Below are 16,651 nucleotides of genomic sequence, written 5' to 3'. Positions count from 1 at the left end.
TCATTTTCAGAGGTCTTGGTCACTCCTTAAATAACTAGTTGCTGAGAGGTAACCCCGCTACCTTTGAAAATGAAGTTACTATTTTGGAATCTTGATATTTATCCCTTTCCTTCAGGCAACTGAGTTTGAAAATTTTTGGAGCAACGTTAATTTTCTCAGTGGTTGCTTAAAAGCGGGAATGGGGCAGAGAAGCTAATCTCACGCGCACGTGTGCCTACACACATATACATACCTTAAGCAAACATTGTACATGATTCACTGTGGCTAGCAAAGTGCTAGGCTTGTGGAAGCAGTTGAGGAATTACTCTCTGTATTAAACCTTCAGATGTTTTGTAGAGCAGCATAATTGCTTGCCTCTGAATTTAAGCTGCCAAAGTAGATGTTTTTTATGAAACTACCCTTATATTCCTAATTGAAATCTTTGTTACATTTTCAAAAATTCTTCAGATTTTTGCAGCAAGTTTTCTTTTCTAAAAATAGCTAATTTTAATCATCAAACTGCACACGATTTAAGTAGCAAAGATAATGTATAAAAGACTTTTCTCTTACAAAAGAAACATGAAACCTAAACAAACCACGTCTAAGGCAGTTTTTAGTGTGTTTAGAATTCAAAAGTTCAGTGGTTAGGTTTTTCCCCTCATAAACACAAGGGAAAAACTGTACCAAGTTCTAAATAGGATTGTGACTGAAAGTGCCTTTCAGATGGCTTTTACCCGATCCTGAAACAGAGATGTGATTAGGGAAAATTGTGTTTTAATGGCTGTGCAAATACTGAGAATATTTCCATGGTTTAACTACTTGAAAGTGTAGACTCATATCCTAGTTCTTTAAGAGGCCTTTCATAGCTACTTGAGCACTCAAGGATTTGCCTTATTGGGTGTTCTCTTCTTATTAAACATTGCTGGAGTTTAATAAGACGGCAGTAGCACAAATCCTTTCCCCTCCTTTCAAACACTGAATGCTAACCAAAGTGTTACCACGCTTCTTCAAGATGTAATTCAATGCATCCAGCAAGCAAGAGATGTCAAATTTATGCATAGAATAATATTGCCTAGTAAGTGTTTCTGTCCAGACAGGACCGTAACTCAAGAGGGGTGTCTGTGCCATACCCCATTCTCTCTGAATGCGAAGCACTGTGTGTGATCAGGGCCCTCTTACTACCCCCCTGAACACCGTGTCCTCCCCAACCCAAATTCAGCAGGGACTTTCTGTTTTATTTAAAATCACCTGACTTGGTTGCTTACAAAGCTTGCATTTGAATGATTCATTCAGAAAAGCTCTTTAAAGACACAGTACCTGGTAGTGTCTTCTGAGTGGATAAAGTATCTATGGAAATGACTTGAAAGGTGCTTTGGTGTGGAACAGCAAACAGTTTTGGATACGCAAAATTCTCCATTATGCTTTGAAAGATGCAAAGTAACACAGCTAGATTTAATGGCTCGTTTGATGAAAGTTTTTCTGCACCTTAGTGTCTGCCCTGAATTAAACAGAACTGTCTCACCATCTCTTTGCTTTCTTTTATAAGAAAACATCCCAAAAGGTAAATAGTGTGAGGAAGAACAGAGGGATTAGCCAAGACCCATAAACTAAGGAAATAGTCTTAAAGGCAATAAAAGAATAAAGAATTCATTGTGTACCTGCTAGCTGAGTACATCTCATCATTTTTGCTTTGTCTTTCTCACAGGCCTATTCTGAAAATCGGCATGCTACAAAACCTAAGCAGAGTAACCAAATTCAGAGTTCTGAAGTAAACATGCAATTATTGCCATGTTTTTAGGATGGATATGAGCGGCTTAAAGATATCAGGAAAAATGAAACAACCCAACAGCACTTTAGGAATAGTGGCAAGGTGCTAGAAGTGCCAGCTGATCAGAAACATTGGGCTTGCTCTGGCAGAAATAGTCTTCCTGTTGGTTGCAAAATATGCACAACTTTCAAAGGAAACACACAGTCCTTTATGCCGCTGTTGTCTTTTTTGTACACTCATTACCAAAGAAGTGTGAACACGAAATATGTTGTCTTAATGTATTTAAGACATTGCTGGTGAAAGCATAAAAATCTTTACAAAGATGCAGTGCGGCAGTGGAAAATCAAACAAAATCAAACACAAAAGATTGAAAGAGTACATGCCATGTATCAGTAAGCCAAAGCTTAATCTTCACATAGTTCTCTGAAATCACAAGGTATCCAAATGCGTGCAAGGTTTTAAATAAACTGCAGGGGAAAAAAAATACAGGGTCTTGCCAGCTTCAATTTTCTTCTGAACGAAATCCACCATAGAGAAAGAAAGGAAACAGGCCATGGTTCCTTCCCAGTGTTGGCCTCCTCGTTAGGTTTTTGTTTCCCTCCTCCAAACTGGTAAATTTAATCCTGTAAGGAAACAATATAAATTATAATATACCTCATGACTTGCCTTTTTCAATGATTTTTAAACCTGTTAAAAAATAGGTTAGTCCAAAGCCAGTTACGAAGATACCAACTCAGAGCAAAGGACAGACATCCAAAGCATGTTTGCTGGCACAGCTCAAGAAATTCACAAGCTCTTCTTGCCCCTTTTCTCAAGGAGTCCTTGAGAAAGGACTTGGGACTAGTTTAAGAACAGTTTTCCTTAGCTTTGCTCTCGAGGAACTATTTAAGGGTACCTTGGAATTAGTCACAAATACTTCTGCAAATGCAATCTGACTATGGAGCTCTAGGATACACTGCATTTAAAAGCATTCTTTTTTTTTTTTTCCTATTAATATACAGAAATAAAGCAACTCTCCTTTAACATGTAAGTTTCGTAATTAATGTTCTTAAATAAATGTCCAAGTAGATTGCTAGGCAAAACAATAATATGGTGCTCATCAGTTTCTTGGGCCTTCTTGCATCTTGGTCTGCTACCTCTTGGCTCCTGCTTGGGTTGTCTCTTAATCATGTTTGGGTTTTGTGTGGAATGTCTATCCCCACATGACAGTCCCACTTTCCTCTGGGTCTTGGAGTTTGGCTGAAGCCCCAGTAAATCTTGTTTCAGGGAATGCATCAGAGCTGACCCATTTAGTTTACCCTTCCATAAATTTAAAAGCAAAAAGAGAGCTACACGCAGAAATTATCAAATGTGTAAGTGGTGAAACATTGCCGACAATATTTGCCTCATTCCCCTGCCTTAAACCAAACATTTTGCAGAGGTGACCCTGTCAGTGGTCAGCCCCTTCCTCCTAAAGAAATAATTAAAGTCCCCAAGCTGCTTTCTTCAGTGTTGAGCTTGTGTGTTGCCACGCTGCACTACAGCTGTGGAGGCCACAGCTGCCTATCCCCAGTGACAATTTTACATTTTCTGCCTCCACTTTTGGTGCTGCAGGCAAAGCTGTTCAGCTCTTCTCCAGGGCAGAGGCTGAGCCTATGAGATGATGAGTATCTTAATGAGAAGTTAGATGTTTTCAGAATCAAGCTTCCTTAGAAATGAAATGGGCAGTTGCCATCATATAACAAGGAGGAAAAGATCTTAGCATATTGGCAACCACTGGCAGAGTCAACACAGGCCAACAGCAGAACACAGCAGGCCAGGAAAGTGGAGAGCAAGGCCATACGTTTGCTCTGAAGGTTGCCAGGCTCCCTGATGAAGCCTGGGGTGTTCACTGCTCTGGCTCAGGACAGGGCAGCTGTCAATTCTGTCATCCCAGCTCAGCCTTGAGCTCAACCCGTGTCACTGCTGCCGCTGGGGCCGCGGGTTCCTGGTGGATCTGACCACTGGGACGGCGAGGCGGGGAGCGCCGCTCTCACCACCTGAGCTGTGGCACGTTGCACATGGGAAATTTAGACTAGAACAGTCTGGTTCCCAAGTGGTGCAGCACTCACATTGGCTGCATTTTATAGATACATTTTAGAAATATTCTTGTTTGGAATTTAATGCATTTTCCCAATGTATGAATCAAAGTTTTGCTTGGTGACTTGCCAGATTATGGCCTCTGGTCACAGCTTTGCTTCTAAAAGTGTAACTTGTTAAATGGAATATTTACAAGTGGTGATTTCCCAAGAGCAAAACAGGATTATTTCAGATCTCCTAATAAATAAATAAATTAATTAAGAAAAAGAAATATAACCGAGTGCCTTAAAAATGAACTTGTATTTTTTCACCTCAGGTCCCATTAGTTTTGATTTTGATGATGTCTCTAATAAAACTAAGAGAAGATTATACACAAGGCAATGTTGTGCTTGAAATATCAAGTTATCAAACCAACTCAACTGTATGTTCGCTATCTAGAGAACTCATCAGGTACATGCATCCTTGTTTGTCACAGACCCCAAACGGGATAAAGTAAAGTACTGATCCACATTAAAAATAGGTAAACTTACCATGAGGTAACAGCGATTCTAGTGAAGGGTACTAAAGACTGTAATTGAAATACTAATCCTGCTCTCAAGACATGAGGCGGAAAAGGATGACTAAAAGGTCCTGACATCCCAAATATTTTTCTTTATTTTTAATTAATAAAAAGAATCTCCTTTCCTTTAAAAAATGTAAATTACCAATTCATTGCTCCTTTTGGCAGCATCAGCATCCTACGCTAGGTGCTTTTAATTTTTGTATAAATTATAAAATAGGGCAGAGCTGTGCTCCCGCAGCGTCCTTGGCATGCAAAGCACATTCAGAATGCAGGTCTATTTATGTTGCAGCTGATTTAGCATTATTATAAGAGTGTTCATTCTATGACACCAGATTTTAAATAAAAATGTGAGCTGACAACCAGGGGTACTGTATTCTCTATGAGATGAAACATAAGAATATTTAAAATCGTCAACCATATATTCTTTCTCCTCTCTGCACTAGATGTGCAGACACCACATAGATACTGTTCATTTTCTCTAAAAAAGTATAATATTAACAGGTGATTTTTTTCCCCACACCTTTTCTTCCTGTCTTTTTCAGAAAAGTCACTTTAAGAAGGCAACCAAGCATTATCAATACTATTTGTACTCTGATGCTATCTACATACAACTCGCTGCTATAAATATTAATTAATTGGTTCAGCAATACCCATAATGCAACTTTATTTTGACCTACATGCCCTATGAACTAGATATTTTTTGGATTCCGTTTTCTTAAAACCAACTGTCAGCATCATGTGATGGAAGAGATGAAAAATGAAAATGAGCGTTCCCGCTGTGCAGGTGAGTGACCTGTGGGAGACAGCTCTGCCTGCCAGGATTTTCACACGTACCATCAGACACAGACCAATTGATTAGATCATCTTATACCCGCCACCAACTAGGCTCAAGAGACTAATTAGAGAGAGTACTGCCTGCGCAGGCACCCCATTGACACCTAATTTGCTCAGCCAAAGCCTTTGGGGAGAATGTATTATCTCTGCAGCTGCACTTCATGCATTTCTGATTTGAGGCATAAGCAAGGAGTACTTCTTCACAGTTTTGAGCAAACTGAGTATATAAGCCCTTAAGTGCTAAATACAAGGAGACAAATTAAATCTGGCCAGCCTCCCATAAATTCATAAATTCCCACCTTCAAATGTATGTATATATGTATATGCACACACACACACCTTATTTTATATCTGTGTCTACAGTGCCTGTGCACAAACGCGAACATACATGTATGCGTGTGGCTGAATGTGTGTGGAATGCCTGGGAACACACAAAGTCATTTTCCAAAAAAGAGTGCTTTAAAATGCAGAATTGTTACACAGTACAAAGTGCTTTCTTTTTCAAGGATTTTTTTCCCTTAAGATATAAAAGAATTGCGGTTGTTCTCATGTATGAAAAATAAATGATCTGCACTATTGTTAGCTCAAGCTCCGTATTATTCCACGGCCAAGGCTCAGTAGAGGGCTGCCTGTTAAGTTTCTCTACATATTTTCAGAGGTGTTAGCTCAAAGATGGAGTGATCATTGCAGTATGCAGCCTGCCTCAGCTGAAAGCAATTCTTTTATGGACTATACCTGATTTGGGCTTTCCTGAGGAAGACTGTTCACTAGGCTATACGCAATTTTACTAAAATTACTTTCTGCTGGGCTTCAGTTTGACTTAGTTTCCCATGCCCCAAAATACACAAGAGAGGCAGGACTGAAGGCTGTGATTAAAAATTTATTAAAATATATATATATTTGACACTAGAAAAACTATATTTTTTTTTCCAAATTGAGAGGGTTTTGAGAAAAATATTTTTAGGATAGACTTTTAAAAGATTCCTGAACTCAAGTACTTTGTAGCACAGAAAAATGGTGAATTTGCCTCACTTCTGAAATAAGACTGAAACAAAATATCTTCTTCCCTGTGATGTGCCTATACATCAACTTTAAGGAGTTTATTAAAATTGAATTATTAAATCAATTTAACGTCACCTTGCACAAGGTCAGTTTAGAGTGTTAACTCAGCATTTTGCACTGCCATAACTAACTACTATGTATTTTAAAAGCTGTAACTAAATGGGTGCAAGGTACCTGCACCTCCTCCTCCTCACCTTCTTCCCCATTTCCAATTTCCAAAAGACCACATCTTTTCCAATTCAGTTTAGACTTCTTTAGCAAAAGTTTATTTAATTTAATGTTTAAATGAAAACACAGAATTAGCTCGGTAACTGTTGCCTGTTACTTATGCATAGAATGTGATGCATTTATTAAAATGTGGCATATTTTAATAATAACAACTATTGGTCATAAAAGACAAATAAGAAACAAAACATTTACTGATTATTTTTTCCTGCTCTATTCTGCTGTGCTTTAGTAACTGGGTTTATATTCTTATCCACACTGGACCTCCCAGACTCTATCTTTAATGATGAATATTGCTGTATATTCTTCTCCATGGATCTAATACATGACTCATAATACAGATTATATACAAGCTGATTTCTGTTTGATTATATATACTGTTTTTGGAATTCTTCTTCCTGCAAAGACTTTTTGGCAGGAGGGACTTGGCCTCTGCGCAGAGCCCCTGCCTTGCAGCAGAGCAGCCTGCACACAGGGAGCTGCAGGGTCATGGGCTGCGTTTGGGGTGGGCAGAGGACATCACTGACCCTAAGTGAAGCTAGACAAGGACTGTAAACGAGTCAGGAAATAAATCACAGTAACACAAGCTTATGAATGAAGCAATTTTATGAGTGCACGTACATTAAAGGAAATTAGGAATCCCTATAAAAGGCTGGCGACAGAGTGGATATGGGCCTGGCAATCACAATCCCGCGGTTTTGTCACTGCTACTGAATCTTACCTTGAATGTTACCATGTCACCTTGTCCCTTTGCTAGCTCTCCCTAGTCCGGGTTACATTTCAGCTGGGGAGTTTGGACTGCCCAGCAAAACGAGCGCCAAATTTTAGCTTTTAGCTGGAGCCCGCAACAGTTCAAAGCACATAAACACTTCAAACTTAACAAAAACGCCTTTATTAAAACAGTTGCAAACTTTGGAGCTCGCGGAAACCCTCCTTTGGGCTGCGAGGTTTCCAGCCGGGGCCTTCACGCGCAGGAGGCGCGCGGAGAGCGCGGCCGTCGCCACCGGCACCGCCGCGGCCCCGCAGGCCGACGTGGGAGGCTGGCGCTGCCGAGCGCGGCCTTGCCCGCGATCGCGCGCCCGCTGCGGAGCAGCAGAAATGCATATCCATAATCACAAACCGACCGTGCACACCGCGCTCCCCAAAATATTGTAATGAATTCCTCTATAGCAGAGCTCCCTAGGAAAAAGGGCCGCCAAGTCCTGATCCTCGCAGTAATATTTTATTAACTCTATTCATTCCAATGATATTTGATAGCACAACTGGCTGCAGAGTTGATTGTAGTTGTACCTTTAACTTCTGAGAGGCTGTGGTAACTTCCAAATTAGTTTTCTCTGAGTCTTTCAGCAAAAATTCTTTACTGCCCTAGCTGCCCACAGCTGAATTTTTTTCTTTGAGTTGAGAACAAAGTCCACAAAGCCTTTTTCAATTACCATTTGAATAGGGCTTCACATGAAAAATGGCCAGGACTGAATCTACTACATGTCTTCTAGGTTTTGAGAATAAAGCACAGCCCTCTGCGAGCGAGCTCTGGGAAAACGAATACTTCAGACGAAGATACTGCAAAAAATAGCAGCGTTACTGAGCTCAGTATAGGTTGTAAGCAAAGCCATAGAAACCTTATTACAAACAAAAAGGAAAGCTGTGGATTTTGGTACACATCGAGGCTAAAGAAATATTAGTGCTACTTATTTGCAAGAATAGACTTCTCAGACCTGACAAACAGCCAAATCCTTGCAACTTCTTGCACCCTCCTGTTTGTTTTCCCTTTTCCAAATGTGAGCTGCAGGGTTCCAGTATGTTATTTATATTTTTAATGGCTTGAAGATTTGTCATGTCTGAAATTAAATGCTATTGGGGTATAAATTTTCACTCATGATTATATCAGTAGTAAAACTGAGGGATGTAACTGAAAGATTCCAGTATGCAAGAAACCCAAATGAGCCTCAGCCCCCTTAACCCTTTTCTCATTCTCTTTTTTATTTTTTTGCGATCATCTTAATGTATCTAAAATGTATGCTACTTGCTCTGATACTAACAAGAAAAGCTTGCCAGAGCAAAACTTATTAAATGTGAACTGGAGACATGCTGTCTCTCTGGATCTCTAATGAGAACCTAAATTTACACTTTTTGCCAGTGCTTCGCACAATGGCATCCTTATCTCAGCGGTAGCATCAGCTATCTAAAGGAAAACAGATGAGCAAATGCTATGCCCGAAAAAAATTGCATGTAGCTTAATTAAAATATTTCCAAGGAAACAAAACAAAACAAACAAACGATCAAAAAAAAAAAAAAAAAGGAAAGAAAGCCTATCAATTTCAGTTGCATATAACAGAATTCAGACTGGGAAATATCTGTTGAAGTCAATGTAGAGCCACTGATGCATGGATTTATTACTAGTTTAAATTGGTAAGTGATCTCCTCATTGCACTTTCTTGCAAAAAAGGAAGGGGCAAAGGAGCTGGAGACTGAAAGCCAAGCAATGGGGTGCCAGTCAGCGGAGCTGTGATACCCTTCCACCACGCAAAGCTTCACGCTCAGTCATTATTACTGCTGCCCAACAACTCATCCCCCCAGCACTCATCCTGCTAAAACTGTCCATGGGATTCAGTGATCTAAAAGAACGTGAGGAGGGATTATTTTTACCTAGAAACTTTCAGTGATCCATCAGATAGCAAACTTATAAAATGGTGCACCAGCACAGCTAAAGGGATTGCTAACTGGTAGGAGAGCAAGAAGGAATCACTTAGGTAGAGTTAAGCAGAAATTTATCAGGCTGTTTTTGCCTGCAAAGACAAGATCTTGGAATTACATCCTTATTTTTCAGGAATATTCTCCAGTGCATTACTCACAGTGAAGCTTCACTTTCTGAATTCTGAAGCCACTTCCCAACTCACAGATGCCTAATTATTTTCAGGTATCCAGATACACAGCAAAATCTGCCTTCACTGGCCACTTAGGGGAGCAGACAGAAGTTGTAGCATAATGACCAAGTAATTAAAAGGAAGAAAACCATACTCAAAAGATTGGGGAACACCCCTAAGATTGCCTAATAAGGATAATCTCCTGTACATGATTCAAGGGAGCAGCAAACACGAGATGGCTGAGAGCCCATGCTTCTGACTGAACATTTTTGGATTTGCTTAGCTGGGTTTTGTTTTTAGCAATATGCTTCTGGCCTGCCAACAGATTCAAGGAGATGCTTAGCAGATTGTGAAGCTTCAGGATATTTTTAAACAGAGTTCAGGGACTTCAGAAGAGACAGAAAAGCTTCAGATTCCTCACAGCCCAATAGCTAGCTTCGAATGAAGAATATGAGCCCAGAGTTCAGAGAGACCAGGTTGACTGTGCCCCAATCCAAAGACCAGGAATGAAACCTACTCACTTCCAGTCTCATGACTGATGGCTGCTGTTACTTAATATGCACACTTGTCAAGTCAAATAGCAGGATACTGGATCTACCTGAACCACAGCAGCTAACCAGCTTCAATGCCAGGTCTGATGCAGGCCATGACCATTTCCCTCATCTTCCCTGTTCCAGCACCTAAGTTCAGAGGTTCATTCCTGGTTTGCCCTTTGATTCTCAGGTGTATTCTTTCTGCATATTTTGTAAAGTGATGTGTATGCAGGCAGTGCTAGACCACAAATACCCACTTAGCTGTGCAAATGCAGGAGCACATAAGGTGGCAACCCTTTGATTCCTGGGAAGTTTCCAGCACAGCCCACAGGGTTGCCTGGATTGTATCCTCCTGCAGCAAAGTCTACTGGAGAAAATGGCATAGAATATCCTATATATCTGCCAGATGACGCATGAGCATTCACCTCCTCCAGAAAATTTAGGGCTACCTCATGCAAAGACAGGACTTACTTAAAAAAAAAAAAGGCATTCTGCATACCTGTGATTGTATTGGCCTAGCTGATTCTTGAAAGTAAGAACTCCTGAAGCAAATTTAAGGGTTTTAGTGTCATCGCTGAGGGGTAGCTGCAGGACAGTCTCGGGACCGATGTGGACAATATTGCTAGTTGAGTTAAAGAAACAAAAACAACGTATGGACACCTCTACAAGGGATCAACCATACTATAAACTACCTTAGTTTCCACAAATGTAAATCCTAAACATTAAGAGAACAATACAAATGTATTTATCATTGCCAGAATCATTACAGAAGTCTGAAAGTATCTGCAGGCAGTTTGGAATGAAGTAAGTTGTTTGTTTATTCTTCTCTGGAGAGGACAAAATGAATCACCTCTGTTTATATTTTTGTGTGTGTCTTTTCCCTAGAGTTTTTTTTTCCAAAAAGAAATGAGCACTTTTCAAACCAGCAAGTGGTTCCTTATGAATCTGGAAGGCAGAGCTATGACAGCCTTTGTTTTAGCCTGGCAGAGCAGACATCATTACAGCTGCATTCTGGAGAGCAAAGATCCTTCTAGCTGAAAGCTGCTATTGGTAAGAACCATCTGGTTATGGGCTCTGTTTGCTGCTGTGGCTTCTCGGAGCCTGAGATCAGGCCAAAGCAGTCATGGCAATTAAAAGAAATTCTTCAGGACAGCACTGCAGCCTCTAAGCGTACATAAAATTAGACAGACGGTAGACCTCACATGCTGAATCACAAGGATCTTTCCCACAATTATGGTATATTAAATTAATGGCAAGCTTAAGTAATAGGGATATTTATATTTTAGAATATATTTCCAAATGCTGTTATGTCCAGAGCACTTGGGCTATATCGTCCACCCACACCATCAATGTCAGGCAGTAGTATTGATGGAGGGGTTAAAAATTGGGGGGGTTAATCTTTTCAAGATGGGTTTGTTTCCCAACACAACAGTTCTGCAAGACCACAACAAGGTAGGGGAGAAAAAAAACATTTCAGCATATGCAGTGGTGTCTATACGCCATGTCCCTTGCCTCCATGTTGACACCCTACAGGTTCTGCTAGTACTTTCCATACAGCTGTTCAGTCCTTTCACCTATACAGTTCTCACTTGGGATTCTTGCTGAAAATCCTTGATATGACAAATGGTTACATATATATATATACACACATATACATATACATACATATATATATATGTATATGTAGCTCTGACACAGGAATATTTCCACAGTACAAACTCTGTGGCAATTAAATGGAAAAAACTTTTCAGAATTGGCACCTCTACAGAACAGCAATACAGCAATGAGGATATCCTATATAGTGTATAAAAAGAAATAACAGAGGAACTCAGTGATATTTTTCCTCAGAGTTCCCACTGTGTCTGAGGTAGGACCTTTTCCATGTGTACAGCTAAGCTAGTCACATTTAAGGCATGGTTTAGGAAACCCAACATGAGGTGCTTCTCATGAAAACAACTAAAAGCCTCAGACCATCTTTAAAAACCCGGCCTCCTTCAGATTTTATAGGGGCTTTTCCCACACTGATGTTTTCTTTCTTTCTTTTTTTTTTCTTTTTTTTTTTTTGAAAGACTTCTATATTTTAAACAGAAACAGTCTCATACACTTGAGAGGTTCCATACATAAGTCAAAAATAGCAGATGCCACATCAGTTGTGACACAGCGTGCATTTTGTTGGTACGTAAGCACAGGTAGTGTGGTCCAACAGAGTACTAAGGTCTTTGCTTTCAGTGCCATAGCATCAGTTTCCATGTAACTGTAAGAATTATTTAATCTTTTATCGAAGCTCCATTATATAATAAATGTAAGGTTTTGCATAGCTCATTTAAATAGTTTAAATGACACAAGGTTAAGAACAGGAAAGCCTTTCACCAAAGGTGGTTAGTTCTTTTCAAAGATTTTGTATTATTTGAAGCTTACTTTCAGTGCATTCTTTTACCCTGGCTTCTTCCCAAGTGGGTATAAGTTAATTAAATACGATTTTGACCCTTTAACCTTCCCTATAAACTGCATCTTTACCTAACTCTATTTAAATAAATCAGATTAAAAAAAAATGTATATAGCAGAATATGTATTTTTACAGCTGTGAAAAAAACAAACATGTCTATTAAGCCCATTTGTAAGTACTTAGTAGTCAAAGCAACAGCCACGACTCATGAATGATTTTAATTAAAATAAATCTGGGTGGGCACATAAATTCATTTATGATGGTTTTTCTCAAACTAAAACTTCTCTAGCATTACTGAACAGCAGTGCACTACACTAAGTCCTCATTTGTTCATGGCATCTGAAGTTCAATCCACCTGATTAGCTTGTACTTGCTTTATGAGCCATGTAAAGTGCAGCTAGTCTCTATGAAAAATATCAAAGGTATGAGGCTGAAAACTGCCATAGGAAAGGAGAGAAAGAAAGGGAACAGCAGATGGGCAGATAATAACAATACAGAACAAAACCCAGGATTTTTGTGACACATGCACTCTGGGTCTAATTTTCAAAAGAAGGTGAAATAGATGCACCAAAATGCTACATTTGTCTCTAAAACCAGTGTGCTTTTTTGTATATAATTATCCCTTTCACCTTAAAATACAAGCTTTTGAATATAAATACGGTCTATTATCTGAAATTAATAGATTCTTCTGAAAAACTATGGTCTTCTTTTAATTTCATCTGGAAACACAGTATAGTCTAGGTATGAAAGATTATAACAATTATACATGAATAAAACAATAACCAGCTCACTTACAAAGCAAGAACAAAGAAATAAGCCAGCTCTTTGTGCATAAGTAAGTGATGTGTTTGGGTCCTGGCATATGCAGTGACAAAGAAACTACCAGCAGAGCTTGAGAACGGATCACATCTCTCACCCCAGCAGGAGCTTCATCAATCGAATGCAGCACGCCAAGAAAACCTTCCAACATATAACCCTTTGGGTTACTGGAGCATCATATTCTGATTTTGTAGCCCTTTGGTTATGAACACCCTTATTCAAGAGTGCTGGATTTAGAGATGTGGTTGATTATTTGACTGGGACATTTCCAGACACTTTCCCGAACCTGTCCTCACTGAAGTAAAGGCAGGAAGAGGAGAAGAAGAGCCATCTTATGCATAACATGTCCCTCACCCCAGTGTGAACCAAGAGAAATGCATAAAAGCAGGGATGCATATCTGCAGCAGAACCTGCACAGCAAGCCAGAGCTTCTGATGCCCAACTGGTATCTTCATTACAAGTGTCTTGCTTTTCTTTATGGCATCACACATTGTGTTTTGCTCACCTGGTCAAACTACATTAGACCAGGACTGTTACTGCACATAAGTTCTGAGAGCAAAGATTAACAGGAAGAAACTCATGTTTTTTTTTTATCGCACCCAAGTGAATCACATGCTCACAGGCATCTCTGCCCCACTTCGCTACCCCCAAAACTAAGGTTTCTAAAGGAAAGTCTGGAGACAGAGCGAAAAGAAAAAAAAAAGTCATCAAAAAAGGGCACTGGAAATTATAATAAGTAGTTTAAAAGAATGTCAACAGCCTGTAACTCTCACTCATCAGAATATTTTTATCTGCTCAAGTAATGCTTACAATAACAGTACTGCAAACTCAGAGACACATACTTCGTGCTTTGACAAGACTTTGTATGGCGTTATTTTAATTATTTTCCTTACATGGCAAGCGGAGGATGAAAAAGAGATTTCTGAAATAAGAAATGTTATTGTTCAGTCACTAATCGTACCTGAGGGACTTAGGGGCAGTCTGGTTTCTGAAATATCTTTGAGCTTATTTTACAAAATTGACTAAGTTGGTGGTATCCCTTTCACATAGATTTTAATGCAAACCACCAGAATGGGCTTCACACAGAAGTAAAATAGACACCGCTGGACGCTGAAATCATATCCTGGAAAATTTAAAAAAACTAATATTTGAAACAGGGCACTTTTATTAATTCAAAGAAGCTAATTTTTCATTTGTCAGTGCCTATTTATGAGGTGATTGAGTTTACAGTTGACATATAACATACGTGGTACGCTATTTATTTTTAGAACATAAAACATATATCCCTACTGTTTTGAGAAACTACTGACCCTTAAGAGTCACCATAAGGGCTCGCTTGCTCTCCTTTGATTCTGGAGGCCACGCAAAAGTGAGCGTTATGAGTTTTCCCTATCTTGACATTCAACACGCCGGTGCCTTGGGACCCAACGGAGGAGCTGGGGGCAAGCTGGGTATCAACACGTACACAGAGGCACCTGGGGCCACCTCAGAAAGAAAGCAGGGCAGGACTCAAAGGGGGCCCAGTGCGGCAGGCGAGACCAGAAGGGCAGTCTGCAGGAGAAGCCAAGCAACGTAACGCGTCCAAACTCCCAGGCATTGCGGCAGACGCTGCTATAATATGGAAATAGATTCCTCCCCTCGAGGGCCGTATGTCCTCACACCAAGCTAACCCAGGCTGCCTGCTAAAACAGGCCACCTCGCATTACCTTGGCAGGGGAGCTGCCAGCACTAAGCTTGTTTTCCACTGGTGCCACCCGCTCTGCTAGTCCAACTCTGCTTCCTCAATTGCTTTTAAATATTAAGGAAAGAGGCAAATGGGAGGGATTTTCCTGCAGTGTTCCTGGCAGTCAAGTCAGCATGCAAGGGCGCTTCACGTATCTTGTGCAAACTAGCTCTAAATGCAACGCTGAGTGACTAACAGCAGTTAAACCAGAAAGCCAGGACTTGCCATGCTCTGAGTCACTCCTCTTTGACCATGGCATGCTGGCAAACAGACTACACACAAGGATAACTGGCTGAAGGAGAAAGCAGCAACCTTTAGTTCTGTTAGGGAAAAGGATGAACTTCTCTTCCCACCCTCCCAAATACCAGGAGGGCCTTTTTTTATTGATTTTTTTAGCGGGGAAGGGGTGTCAGGGAGGCATTTAGCACCAGAGCAATGTTAAAAATATCTTTCATGTCAAACACCCAGAAATCAGGACAGGCACTATCGAGCCTAGGCCTACGGTTAGGTCCTTGAAGACTGGGCGGACAGGCGGAAGCAGCAGGTAGGGGCATAGGAACACGACGAGCAGAGAAGGGTCAGGAGGAGACACGGAGCTATAGCAAGCACGAACGTACAGCCAGGAGGTTACACTTCTTTTCAGAAACTGCCACAGATCCTGCTATGCCTGGGTCACACGACACTATTTCCTGTCCAACGAACAGCAGGTAGGCTTGTCTGCACAGCACACCGCGTCTCCTCTTGTGTCAGCCTGACACGGAGGATAATCACCTCCCACGGCTGCCTACCGGCCTCACACTGGGCCTCAGAGGTATGAATGGCACCGACAGCAACACCGAGGAAGACGGAAGGAGGGATCGATATGTTCCCATACTGGGAAACATTCTCCTTCACTTTTTGAGTGTCTGGAAAGGAAATTACAGGAAATGACAAGTGTTAAAAGAAGCTAAAGATTGCTCATGCAATCTTAATTCTATGCCTTCTACATCTGTATTAAAATCTTCAGTATATGATGATCCTCCTCCCCTCACACACAAGAGCTTTGCCATGTTCACTGGCCAAAACATAGGCTACTCTTGAAAGATCAAACTTCTACTGAAAATATGAATCTTGCCTCATTTATTGTGGAAGTTGGAAGGCCTCAAGTAAATGGAGCAATGCACTAGAAAAAGAGTTTTGGTGGCTGAATACCTAGAAAGTTGTATTCAAGTCCTGCTTCCTGCACAATGCTAGAAAAATTATATAAAACGTTTTTTGTTTGTTTGTTTTTGTTTGTTTGTTTTTTGTTTCCTAACAGAAATTCTTTTGGTGTTTCTCATTTTCTGCATAATCCAAGATGGTTCCTGGCTTGGGTTGCTGAGCATTCACTGCTGCAACTGAGGTCAATGCAAAATGAAATCCAGTCTGAACATATTAAGCACTAAAAGATGCTAGGAGCTCCGAGAAATCAGGCAGGAAAATTTGATTTATTTTTAAGAATTGTCATTTTAATACCTGTGCCTCAGCTCCTAGTGTGTAAAATAGACACCTTGGCACCATCTCAACCACCCGTGCTACCGTGAGGGGGACCTCACGATGCTGGTAAGGAGCTAAGATACAAAGCGCCACCAAAAAAAAAAAAAATAGCTTCCATGAAAGTTACTGATTCTGTGTATGATGCAGGCTACAGATACTATAGCGATAATGCATAGGATCAAACACTGAATGATGAAGATAAAATAAACATCTACTTTCCATCTGTGATCACAGTCCATTATCCTGCCCAAAAAACTAGTTGA

General features: G+C 40.4%; 1 protein-coding gene across 5 annotated transcripts in view; it reads right to left on the bottom strand.

Annotated features, from left to right (window-relative positions):
- Nucleotides 1-474: 474 nt before the first annotated feature.
- Nucleotides 475-16,651, bottom strand: part of CDK14 (cyclin dependent kinase 14) — a 296,945-nt gene continuing 280,768 nt past the window's right edge. For all 5 annotated transcript variants that reach the window (XM_088533551.1, XM_088533554.1, XM_088533553.1 and 2 more), the window contains one exon: nucleotides 475-2,370. The gene's annotated coding sequence lies outside the window, so the exon portion shown is untranslated. The remainder of the gene's footprint in view (nucleotides 2,371-16,651) is intronic.

The sequence above is a fragment of the Tinamus guttatus genome, unplaced genomic scaffold (genome assembly GCF_059628265.1).
Source record: "Tinamus guttatus ecotype Peru unplaced genomic scaffold, ASM5962826v1 Tinamus_guttatus_pri_ptg000509l, whole genome shotgun sequence".
In the NCBI taxonomy this organism is placed as follows: Eukaryota; Metazoa; Chordata; class Aves; order Tinamiformes; family Tinamidae; genus Tinamus; species Tinamus guttatus.
The sequence above is the reverse complement of the archived record's forward strand: the minus strand, read 5'-3'. Positions and strand labels throughout refer to the sequence as shown.